Source organism: Schistocerca nitens, chromosome 7 (genome assembly GCF_023898315.1).
Source record: "Schistocerca nitens isolate TAMUIC-IGC-003100 chromosome 7, iqSchNite1.1, whole genome shotgun sequence".
Lineage (NCBI taxonomy): Eukaryota > Metazoa > Arthropoda > Insecta > Orthoptera > Acrididae > Schistocerca > Schistocerca nitens.
The window spans coordinates 105479498-105491141 of record NC_064620.1 but is presented as its reverse complement, the minus strand read 5'-3'; the positions used below and the strand labels follow the sequence as shown (position 1 = coordinate 105491141).

Sequence of the window (11644 nt, the reverse complement as noted above, 5' to 3'; positions counted from 1 at the left end):
CAGGTGTGAGGAGCTGACATTCAACAACAGCGTACCGTATTTGCTATGTTTTCGCAATTTCCGTACTTTTGTCAGCTAGTAAGAAGACGTCTCCGTAAAAACGATACCTTTCGACTATGATTATTTTTTGTTTTGTTTTTTAAGATCTAACAAACAGTCTCACAGAGCATACTTTTCTCGCATATTTGCAAAATATCACACGTCTTCTCGTGATGACTGGGTGTTGTGTGATGTCCTTAGGTTAGTTAGGTTTAAGTAGTTCTAAGTTCTAGGGGACTGATGACCATAGCTGTTAAGTCCCATAGTGCTCAGAGCCATTTTTTTTTTGTCACACGTCAGTGGGATTGGCTTTCCCTTACCTCTTGCCTGAGTTCCCACTGATTACGGAGCGATAAGAAAGATAACGCACACAGGAAATGATCGGCGTTGAACACAGCAAAAGGGCAACTGCCACCGAAGTCTGCAAAGTAAGCACGCACAGGTGAGTTCTCTGTGTTCAGTGGTTTTACCTTTAGAGGGAAGCTATTTACTGCGACCAGAAAAACGCTTGAAAGGTGTAACGTTAACCAAGTATGAGAGTGTTTTATTTTGATTTCATTAGTCATTTAGTCATTCCAGGAAATTTATATCCTTCATCAATTTCTTCACAATGAACAGCAACTTCGGTCGGGTAGGACTTTATTTACTCTTTAAAATTTCTGTAAAATTTCTGCGATTCCTACAAATATTAGGAAGTGCATAAATGGGGCATCTTTATATGTGAAAACATTGTTCAGTGTTTTTCCAGCTCACTTTCCCTTACACGTGTAGACGAATTAAGTTATGGAAATAAGTACAGCTAACTGTGGCGAAATGAATAGCTGCTGCTTAATCAGTGACATGGATGTGGTGAGTCTTATGCTGGTATTCATTTGCTTTGATGGCTGTTTATGACCAACGTTTCGGTGTGCGCACTTCAGTTAATAACATGCGAGTGTCCAGTGTTCAGGAAGCTGCATTTGAACAAAAGTTCGTCTCTTGGTATATTGGAATCGTTTTCTGTGAACAGTGTAATCATTTCTCCGCGATCATTTCGCGCGCAGTGGGAAGGTTCGAAGGCTCACCACATTGCTCGCTGTATACTACCTCGCGAAATTTTGCGATCACTTTTCCATATCATGTGGTATTGTTTAAAGAATGTCCGTCAGCTGACATAGTTCAACATTTCTGCAACATTGTTGAGTGAACTAAACGGATTAGTGACCTTCTATGGTGCCTTTTCTCTGCACTCTGATGAGATGAAAGCCCCGCCAGTCACGAAGAAGATGTATCGCCATAGATATTGTCTTGCATGCACTTGAAAATGCAACTGCTTATTTCAATGACTTGTTTACATTCAGTAAGGACAGAGGGAGCTCAGATATTTTATCATCTACATCTATATCCATACTCTGCCAGCCAAAGTGAATTGAATGGCAGATGGAGCTTTCCATTGCGTCATGTACTAGGGTTTCTTCCCAATCCATAGGCCATGTAACGCGTCAAGAATGACTGATTACCTGTCTCCGTGCTCGAGATAATTACTGTAATCTTGTCTTCAAACACATTATAGCAGCGATGTATGGAACACTGTAATATATTCCTAGATTCCTCACTCAGCATATAAGTATGGCTTTTTGTAAGTTTGTAACTGCGCTTTTGCGGGACAGTTGTAACCTATCTTCATTCATCTGCCAGTTCATGTTTTCAGCATCTCCGTTACACGTCCATTGAATCACACAGAACTGTGATATTCGTAGTGCCTTTCTTTGTACAGTTCAATATCCCCTGCTAGACCTACTTCGTTTCTTTCCCATACACTTCAGCAAAGTTCTACGACGGATCGCACGAGCGTTTTGTAAACCATTTCCTTTGGAGACTGCTAGATGGACTGCGTTTTCACATTATCCTACCAATGAATCTGTGTCTGCTACAATGAATCTGTGTCTGCCACCTCCTTTACCTACGACTGATTCTATGTGACTATTCCCACAAATAGTTGCACCCACTTATTTGTGTGAACTGATTGATTCCAGTTGGGACTTATTGATATTTTAGCTTTAAGATACTGCAGTTTTGTGTATTCGAATGTGCATAATTTCCCATTTTTAACATTTAAAGTTGTTGTTGTTGTTATGGTCTTCAGTCCTGAGACTGGTTTGATGCAGCTCTCCATGCTACCCTATCCTGTGCAAGTTTCTTCATCTCCCAGTAACTACTGCAACCTACATCCTTCAGAATCTGCTTAGTGTATTCATCTCTTGGTCTCCCTCTACGATTTTTACCTTCCACGCTGCCCTCCAATGCTAAATTTGTGATCCCTTGATGCCTCAGAACATGTCCTACCAACCGGTCCCTTCTTCTAGTCAAGTTGTGCCACAAACTCCTCTTCTCCCCAATTCTATTCAATACCTCATCATTAGATATGTGATCTACCCATCTAATCTTCAGCATTCTTCTGTAGCACCACATTTCGAAAGCTTCTATTCTCTTCTTGTCCACACAATTTATCGTCCATGTTTCACTTCCATACATGGCTACACTCCATACAAATACTTTCAGAAACGACTTCCTGACACTTAAATCTATACTCGATGTTAACAATTTTCTCTCCTTCAGAAACGCTTTCCTTGCCATTGCCAGCCTACATTTTATATCCTCTCTACTTCGACCATCATCAGTTATTTTGCTCCCCAAATAGCAAAACTCCTTTACTACTTTAAGTGTCTCATTTCCTAATCCAATTCCCTCAGCCTCACCCGACTTAATTCGACTACATTCCATTATCCTCGTTTTGCTTTTGTTGATGTTCATCTTATATCCTCCTTTCAAGACACTGTCCATTCCGTTCAACTGCTCTTCCAAGTCCTTTGCTGTCTCTGGCAGAATTACAATGTCATCGGCGAACCTCAAAGTTTTTATTTCTTCTCCATGGATTTTAATACCTACTCCGAATTTTTCTTTTGTTTCCTTTACTGCTTGCTCAATATACAGATTGAATAACATCGGGGAGAGGCTACAACCCTGTCTCACTCCCTTCTCAACCACTGGTTCCCTTTCATGTCCCTCGACTCTTATAACTGCCATCTGGTTTCTGTACAAATTGTAAATAGCCTTTCGCTGCCTGTATTTTACCCCTGCCACCTTCAGAATTTGAAAGAGAGTATTTCAGTCAACATTGTCAAAAGCTTTCTCTTAGTCTACAAATTCTAGAAACGTAGGTTTGCCTTTTCTTAATCTAGCTTCTAAGATACGTCGTAGGGTCAGTATCGCCTCGCGTGTTCCCATATTTCTACAGAATCAAAACTGATCTTCCCCGAGCTCAGCTTCTACTAGTTTTTCCATTCGTCTGTAAAGAATTCGTGTTAGTATTTTGCAGCTGTGACTTATTAAACTGATTGTTCGGTAATTTTCACAACTGTCAACGCCTGCTTTCTTTGGGATTGGAATTATTATATTCTTCTTGAAGTCTGAGGGTATTTCGCCTGTCTCATACATCTTGCTCACCAGATGGTAGAGTTTTGTCAGGACTGGCTCTCCCAAGGCTGTTAGTAGTTCTAATGGAATATTGTCTACTCCCGGCCCTTGTTTCGACTTAGGTCTTTCAGTGCTCTATCAAACTCTTCACGCAATATCACACCTCCCATTTCATCTTCATCTACATCCTCTTCCCTTTCTATAACATTGCCCTCAAGTATATCGTCCTTGTATAGTCCCTTCCTTCCACCTTTCTGCTTTCCCTTCTTTGCTTAGAAATGGGTTTCCATCTGAGCCCTTGATACTCATACAAGTGGTTCTCTTTTCTCCAAAGGTCTCTTTAATTTTCCTGTAGGCAGTATCTATCTTACCCCTAGTGAGATAAGCCTCTATATCCTTACATTTGTCCTCTAGCCATGCCTGCTTAGCCATTTTGCACTTCCTGTCGATCTCATTTTTGAGACGTTTGTATTCCTTTTTGCCCGCTTCATTTACCACATTTTTATATTTTCTCCTTTCATCAATTAAATTCAATATTGCTTCTGTCACTCAAGGATTTATACTAGCCCTCGTCTTTTTACCTACTTGATCCTCTGCTGCCTTCACTACTTCATCCCTCAAAGCTACCCATTCTTCTTCTACTGTATTTCTTTCCCCCATTCTTGTCAATTGTTCTCTTATGCTCTCCCTGCAACTCTGTACAACCTCTGGTTTAGTCAGTTTATCCAGGTCCCATCTCCATTTAAAGTAAGTTTTCGATATTTGCACTACTTTAAAATTTCATTGCAATATGAGTAGATATTCGTTAGCCTTTTTTTAGCTAGAGCTTCATAAAAGCTTGATGTTACTTTTAGTATTGTCTTAAAAGTCATTAGTACAGGGTGAACATTAACAAAACCGACAAACTGCAGGAACGAATTCCTGACTGGAAACGGAGGAAAAAAAAGGTTCTATGAAATGTGTCCGGAAATGGATGGTGTGCGTGCAACGACAACAAACCGCACCGGAACAGACTACAGAACTGCATCGCATCTACATTACCACAGATGTTCAAAGTGGCCTCCATGGGATAGGGTAGTAGCGGTTGTCATGCAGGATACACATAATCGTATCCTAGCGTATAGCCCGCATCTCGTGGTCGTGCGGTAGCGTTCTCGCTTCCCACGCCCGGGTTCCCGGGTCCGATTCCCGGCGGGTTCAGGGATTTTCTCTGCCTCGTGATGGCTGGGTGTTGTGTGCTGTCCTTAGGTTAGTTAGGTTTAAGTAGTTCTAAGTTCTAGGGTACTTATGACCACAGCAGTTGAGTCCCATAGTGTTCTGAGCCATTTGAACCAGCCTAGCGTACACCATGCTGGAGGGCCACTTCGCTGGAGCTTGTACTAAGCTTTGTCTCAATGTCCTGTAGAACACGATTCTCCATCTGGTGTATGTATGGCCTGCCGCCTCCCTGCGCGTTCGTCTGAAAGGACCCATGATCGCATAAACGCCCAAAAAGGCCTTGAAATGTCGTGTGATGTGGTTGGTGTCTGTGAAGGTACTTGTTTTGGTATGGCCGTGCTGCCTCTCCATCTTTTCCATCTGTTTGGCCGTACACAAACACCATCTCGGCTTCTTCCCGAAATGAATATCACGCTGCGTCAATTACACAGCCTGCAACACAAAAGGAACACACCGAGCGAGGTGGCGCAGTGGTTAGCACACTGGACTCGCATTCGGGAGGACGACGGTTCAATCCCGTCTCCCGCCATCCTGATTTAGGTTTTCTGTGATTTCCCTAAACCGTTTCAGGCAAATGCTGGGATGGTTCCTTTGAAAGGGCACGGCCGATTTCCTTCCCCATCCTTCCATAACCCGAGCTTGTGCTCCGTCTCTAATGACCTCGCTGTCGACGGGACGTTAAAAAACACTAACCTAACCTAACAAAAGGAACACACGGCACGTGGTCAGAGGTACTGTCATTCGTCAGCGCCATATATCGTGACAATGATGCCTTTCCGGACACATGTTCACAGGAATAGTAATGGAATTTTGGGAATACATTTGTATAGGTAACATGTTCAAGTGATTAACATTCCAAGTTCACAGATTAACGTACACACGAGGTAAGCCATTGCAAATGCGAAATGCTGGTACGTTAATTACCGGTATAGCCACCACAATGTTAAATGCAAGCATGCAAACGTGCATGCATTGCGTTGTATGGGTGCCAGATGTCAGTTTGTGGGATGGAGTTGCATGCCTGTTTCACTTGGTCATCCAGTACAGGGATGGTTAATGCTGGTTGTGGCTAACGCTGGAGTAATCGCTCGGTAATGTCCCACATGTTCTCAGTTGGAGATAGATCTGGTGATCGATCAGGCCAAGGCAACATGACGGCACTGTCTAGAGCATGTCGGGCTACAACAGCAGTATGTGGGCGAACGTTATCCTGTTGGACAACGCCCTCTTGAATGCTGCTCATGAACGACAGCACAACAGGTCGAATCACCAGACTGACGTACAAATTTTGCAGTCTGGGTGCGTGGGATAACCACGAGAGCGCTCCTGTTGTCATATGATATCGCAGCCCAGACCATAACTCGAGGTGTAGGTCCAGTGTGTCTACTAGAGATGGGCAAACTCGTTCATCCTTGGGAACTAGTTCACTGCTGATCGTTCTTTTTTGGAAACCGTTCATTTTTACTCGTTCACCGTTCATTTGCGCTTGGTATACGGTTCTTATGACAAAACTGAAAACTAGTATTGTAGGTGACTGAAGGATGGAGGGCACCAAGAGGGGGCACTTGCCTCCCCCATGGAGTATAGAGTTTTTATTCATTACAGAATTCTTACACACTTTTAGAAGTAATTTCTGTGATTCTGCACAACCTCTCGCTTAGCCAACTATAGCCTTGTGTGGCTGATCGCAGGGAAATAATATAGGGTGGCGCACGGAAAACCGGCCCCGAGTACAGACTGCTCGCCAATTACGGACGATGTGTTGCCCGTTACGAGCAGATACGACAAACAGACAAACATGTAATAATTAGGCAGTGAAGAAATAACAAGCTAATGCAAGCAACAATTGCGAAACAATCGATGACGATGTGTAGAGAGCTGGAGAAGAGAACATGAAAATCTCACGCGACGCGCATGGGCTATAGCTCATGTAGTCTTGTAAACCTGTTGGTGGCTGTTTCCCAACGTAATAGACCACAAGTGTCTTGTATAAAATTCTTCGTTTAGACTTCCACTACATAGCTATGCTACGTTGTAATCAATAATCGTTTACATCCTATATATACTTCACGTTGTCTCTGAGTTCGTAGGCAAAGTAGAGACTTTATGGAAGCATAAAATAAAATGTGGTTTTCTCATACTTGCGCCACACGCTTAGTAAAAATTAGGTTTTTATGTTGGATTATTAAAGTTAATGCAGCAATAATAGTAATAATTAAGTTCGCAGTAATAAAGTTTTTGGTTTGAAAGCTCCGTCTTAACAAATGTTTTTGAGATAATAAGTAAATACGATTTTATGGCAATGTCTTTTAAAATGGAGAGGAATCGCTTTTTCTACTGAGCCAAAATGACCCACAACCCACTTTTTTCTTTTTTTTTTTTCAAAGAAACTAAACTAGTAGGTAATGCAAATTGGAAACAACCAAACTTAAAAATAATTAGGGCCTTCCTAAATGTAATGTTTTGTATATGAAAGATACACGAAAATAGTTTCGTATGAATTTTCTTACACTAAAAATTAAGCAAATTATTGAAAGTTAGCTGCTAAATCAAGTCGATGAAACCAAAAAATATATGAATAACAAAAAAAAAACTTGCCTTGTTATAAGTATGTGTTCTGCTGTTCATCGATATAATGAAGTGAGCTGATACGCCATTTTGTTACCTGAAAAGACGTACCTATTACATACAACGTAATTTTTATGTAATTTACGTAACTATAAAATACTTTTTGATTACCGGTCGTGGACGCTGCATAGCCAAAACCCAGTGCAAGAACAGTTTGGAACACATGTAAAATAGGCGAGCGCAGTGAACGAAACGAACAACTGGATATTGAACTAACTAGGAGCAGTCGGCAGTGGAACTGAGACAGGTGGTCATGCGAAGAACGACGAGTGCGGCCGAGGGAGACCGAGACTGAGACGAGCACGGGACCGAGGCTGGAATGAGAACTGCCGAAGTGACCGCCGCGACCGAAGTGAACTATGAACCGGTCGTTCCTTGGAATTCGTTCCTCGATCCTTTCGTTCATCTTGGTGGACCGTTCCTTTGCACCCGTTCGTTCGCGAACTACCCGTCTCCAGTGTCTACCACTGAGACAGGTTGGTTGAGGCCCTGAACTGGCGTCCTTCTAACCAACACAAGAGCGTCACTGGCACTGAGCCAGAACCAGCTTTCATCAGAAAACGCAACAGACCCCCACTCTGCCCTCCAATGAGCTCTTGCTCGACACCACTGAAGTCGTAAAGGGCGATGTTTGGGGACAGTGGAACCCACACTACAGGGCGTCTGGCTCGGAGCTGTTCTTGAATTAACCGATCTGCAACTTCGTTGTGTCACTGTGGTACCAACTGCTGTTCAGATTGCTACAGGAGGTACAGTATGATGCACCACCTGCATACGCCAAACACGATGGTCTTCCGTCTCGGTGGTGCCACTTAGGCGACCAGAGACTGATTTTCTTATGACCGTATATTCTCGTGACCACCACTGCCAGCAATCATGTAACGTGGCTACATTCCTGGCATGTCTGCTTGCATATGGCAGAAAGAAAAATAAACTCATAGCCCTATTACACGACCTCCTTCAAATTCAGTGAGGTGTTGATAATGACGTCTTAAAGGCATTCTTGACTAAAGTCAACTTACCACGTCCACTCTCAAAGATAAGTAAAGCCCACGACAGTTGACAGAGTGTGTTTAACCCTTTCGTGGGCAAAATTATTGAGCAGTTTTTTTTTAATGAATGGAGAGCAGATAGTAGTTAACAGATAGGAATATTTATCATACAGAATATCAAATTTGCTCGAATTGTGAAAGTGAGGTCACACAACAACGTGGGAAGTATTCTTCCCACTGCCCTTCCTTGGAGTTAAATGACAAAAACAACTTTTTCAATATATGTCATATTTATTTGATAAATTTACTTCTCTTGTCACAATGATTGTTCACAATTACTTGCCATGAAATTTTCTGAAACATGTGTCTATGCAAAGTGGTATTTGACAATATGTACAAACACAGCGAGTGCTCTTTTCCGAAGCTTTGGTACTACAATGACGGCACGTCCAGTAGGTTTCTCCTAAAATGGGTTGATGCTCCCCTACAGCCACATGACGAAAATCTTCAGGTACTTTACCCCTTTTTGCCAGAAAGACAGGTTTTTGTCCACGCCTTTTTTGGGATGAGAAGCCAGCGATCAATTGTCTGGCTAGATGGATCCTGTATGTGAGCTGATCATGCTGTCCACTTTCTCTTTTACTTATTTTCCACAGGATAAAACTGTTCACTGCAGCAACGTCCACCAGGAAATAAAATATTTTGTGCCACCATTTCACAGAACATCTGCCAATAGCATACATTTCTCGTAATTGATCAAACTTATCGACACCACCCATTATTTTGTTGTATTCTGCCACAACATCAGAACAAGAAATCTCTGTACTAGTAACATCCTTGTTTTTATTTTCATTGTGGCTGTTTCTCATGGGTCATGAATTGAGGACAGAAAAGTGACTGGACGCGTATCCACCCATTTTACTGCAGAAATGGCTCCTTTTGTTTCAAGCTGGAATTCTCCTCGTTCCAATTTTACGTTTTCCTTCATAAATTTGGGCAAATAAAAGTATTTACTTTATACTATAGCTTTGAGGGAAAAAATCACAAAATGTCACTAAAACAGCACTGAAAGGCTCCTCTACAGAGCAACAATCGGCTATACAATGCCTCCGCGCGAAGGTACAGCAAAAACGGCGGGAACTTCCGACAGGAAGTAGTACCCTATACTGTTCACTAGGTGGTAGCACCGTACAGAGGTGGGAACTGTGAATCCCACGGGACTAGGAGCGAGTTCATTGTAGTGGGAAGCATGTTTCCTACGGCTCACGAAAGGGTTAACAGAAATCTGATTTGCATCCTCATAGTGCCGCTACGAGCGCCTCTTTTTTTGACTGGCACGAAATGTGAATAGACATCATCTCTCAGATGTAGAAACACGCCTACCAAATTTCGTTTATGCTGCACAACTCCTTGGTGTCGCATTTTTTTTTCCTTCTTCCATTGTGCTGTGTTGCACCCCATACAGTTTGGAAAGATTCTGACCTTTTTTTTACCCTCTTCTAGCGCACATAATGGTATCTCTTCCTTGCAACTGATTCATTAACTGTAAGAAGTACACATGAACACACCTATAGCTGAGAGTAAGTAGGTTTCCCATCCTACTCTGTATTATATTCACTTATACTTGTGGTGTCACTGCCAGACACCACACTTGCTAGGTGGTAGCTTAAATCGGCCGCGGTCCATTAGTACATGTCGGACCCGCGTGTCGCCACTGTGTGATCGCAGACCGAGCGCCACCACACGGCAGGTCTCGAGAGACGTACGAGAACTCGCCCCAGTTGTACGACGACGTTGCTAGCGACTATACGGACGAAGCCTTTGCTCTCATTTGCCGAGAGACAGAATAGCCTTCAGCTAAGTTCATGTCTACGACCTAGCAAGGCGCCATTAGCCTTATATAGCTGGTATCAAAAGAGTCTCACTTGTATCGCCACAATCTCCAGATGTCTCATCAAGAACGATGTATACAAAGGCTGTATTAAAAGTTAAGTAGTCCAGAAGTTACGTACTTTTCTTTATAGCATTCATTAAGTCTCCTGTTTCAGACCTCATTCCATCCTTCGTGAGTTAGCGCGTGCATCTTGGCCGCCTCTTTCAATTAGTGTACGCAGTGTTGGCAAGTCTGCCGACACTACAATACTCGTGGTAATACAGAGGCCGATGAAACAAACAGCGGATTCCAGAGGTCGACGCGGCAAAGTTCACGAAGTGAATAGCTCGCCAAAAACAAACCCAGAGAATAGCAAAATCGTCTTAAGCGTATACCAACAGTCCAAGGAGCAATTCGAATTGAAAACGTAATGCAGACATGATCAAAACCCTACTAATCAATGGCACATAGTTAACCCTTCAGTGAACTAACGCAGCGGTGTTTACAGGCAGTCTCACGTCAGTGGACGGCTACGTGTAACATGCTTGCGGCTCTGGCGGCACCTTGCGTCGAAGCAATTTGCGGCTGGAGTACGTAGCCAGACCTGTTCTGCATATCGATAATCAAGCTGGATGGGCAATCCAAATCACTATCGGATACTAACCCCCCCCCCCACCTACCCACCGCCACCACCAAAAAAAACGGCACGTAATGCCGGAAATGGCCCAGCCTATCCTGACTTTCTGAAGGAAGGAGAGAGTGACACAGAGAGAGATGCTGGAAACCCCCACCAAATGTTCCTGTGGAAAGTCATGGACGAGAGTGGCTACGTCAGATGCCAGCGCAGGTGATCAGATTGCCAACTGATCATTGCGTTGTGAGGTGCAGCATGGTCTGCCTGCAGGGGAATTGGTGCTTGCTGCATAGGGGATGGGAACAACAATTCGGTCTCCATGGACACCTGAGTCTGAAAATGCTACGCCTCCATTGACTGTGTATTGAAAGGGATCTCTGCTATCAGTGGATGCCAAAAGTGGCCTAGGGTGCGGAAGTAGTTCCACCTCCATTGGCTCCCATCATTGGTCGCTGTCGGACCCCTGTTGACACCAAACATGAGAGTGATGGCTATAGCTGTAGCAGGCAGGCTGTTGTGCAGACATGTCACGTTCATAGTTGTGTAGATATCACCGACTCGACAACTGGATGGAAGGGGTACCGGTACAATTCATTGTGACTGGAAATGATTCCATTACCTGACTAGATGCTCTTGGTTGGGCGTGACCTCAAACATTTGCTGCCCCCTATGGCTAATGTTGATGCCTTAGGTCCACCCACAGTCCCAGCTGAAAGAATGAGCTCAGATGTGGGACACACCAGTAATGTGGCTGTGTACATAGGCAGTGGGCCTGTTGAGACGAATGCAGCAAATTGCAGAAGG

The 11644-nt window shown here is 43.4% G+C and overlaps 1 protein-coding gene and 1 non-coding gene across 2 annotated transcripts in view; both read left to right on the top strand.

Moving 5' to 3' along the window:
- Window positions 1-423: 423 nt before the first annotated feature.
- The window catches only part of LOC126195183 (intraflagellar transport protein 56), a 208646-nt gene continuing 197425 nt past the window's right edge, over window positions 424-11644 (top strand). Inside the window, exon 1 of the mRNA XM_049933697.1 lies at window positions 424-481. The gene's annotated coding sequence lies outside the window, so the exon portion shown is untranslated. The remainder of the gene's footprint in view (window positions 482-11644) is intronic.
- On the top strand, window positions 5170-5242 carry Trnaa-cgc (transfer RNA alanine (anticodon CGC)). Its single transcript has one exon. It is a non-coding gene; the product is annotated as a tRNA-Ala (tRNA).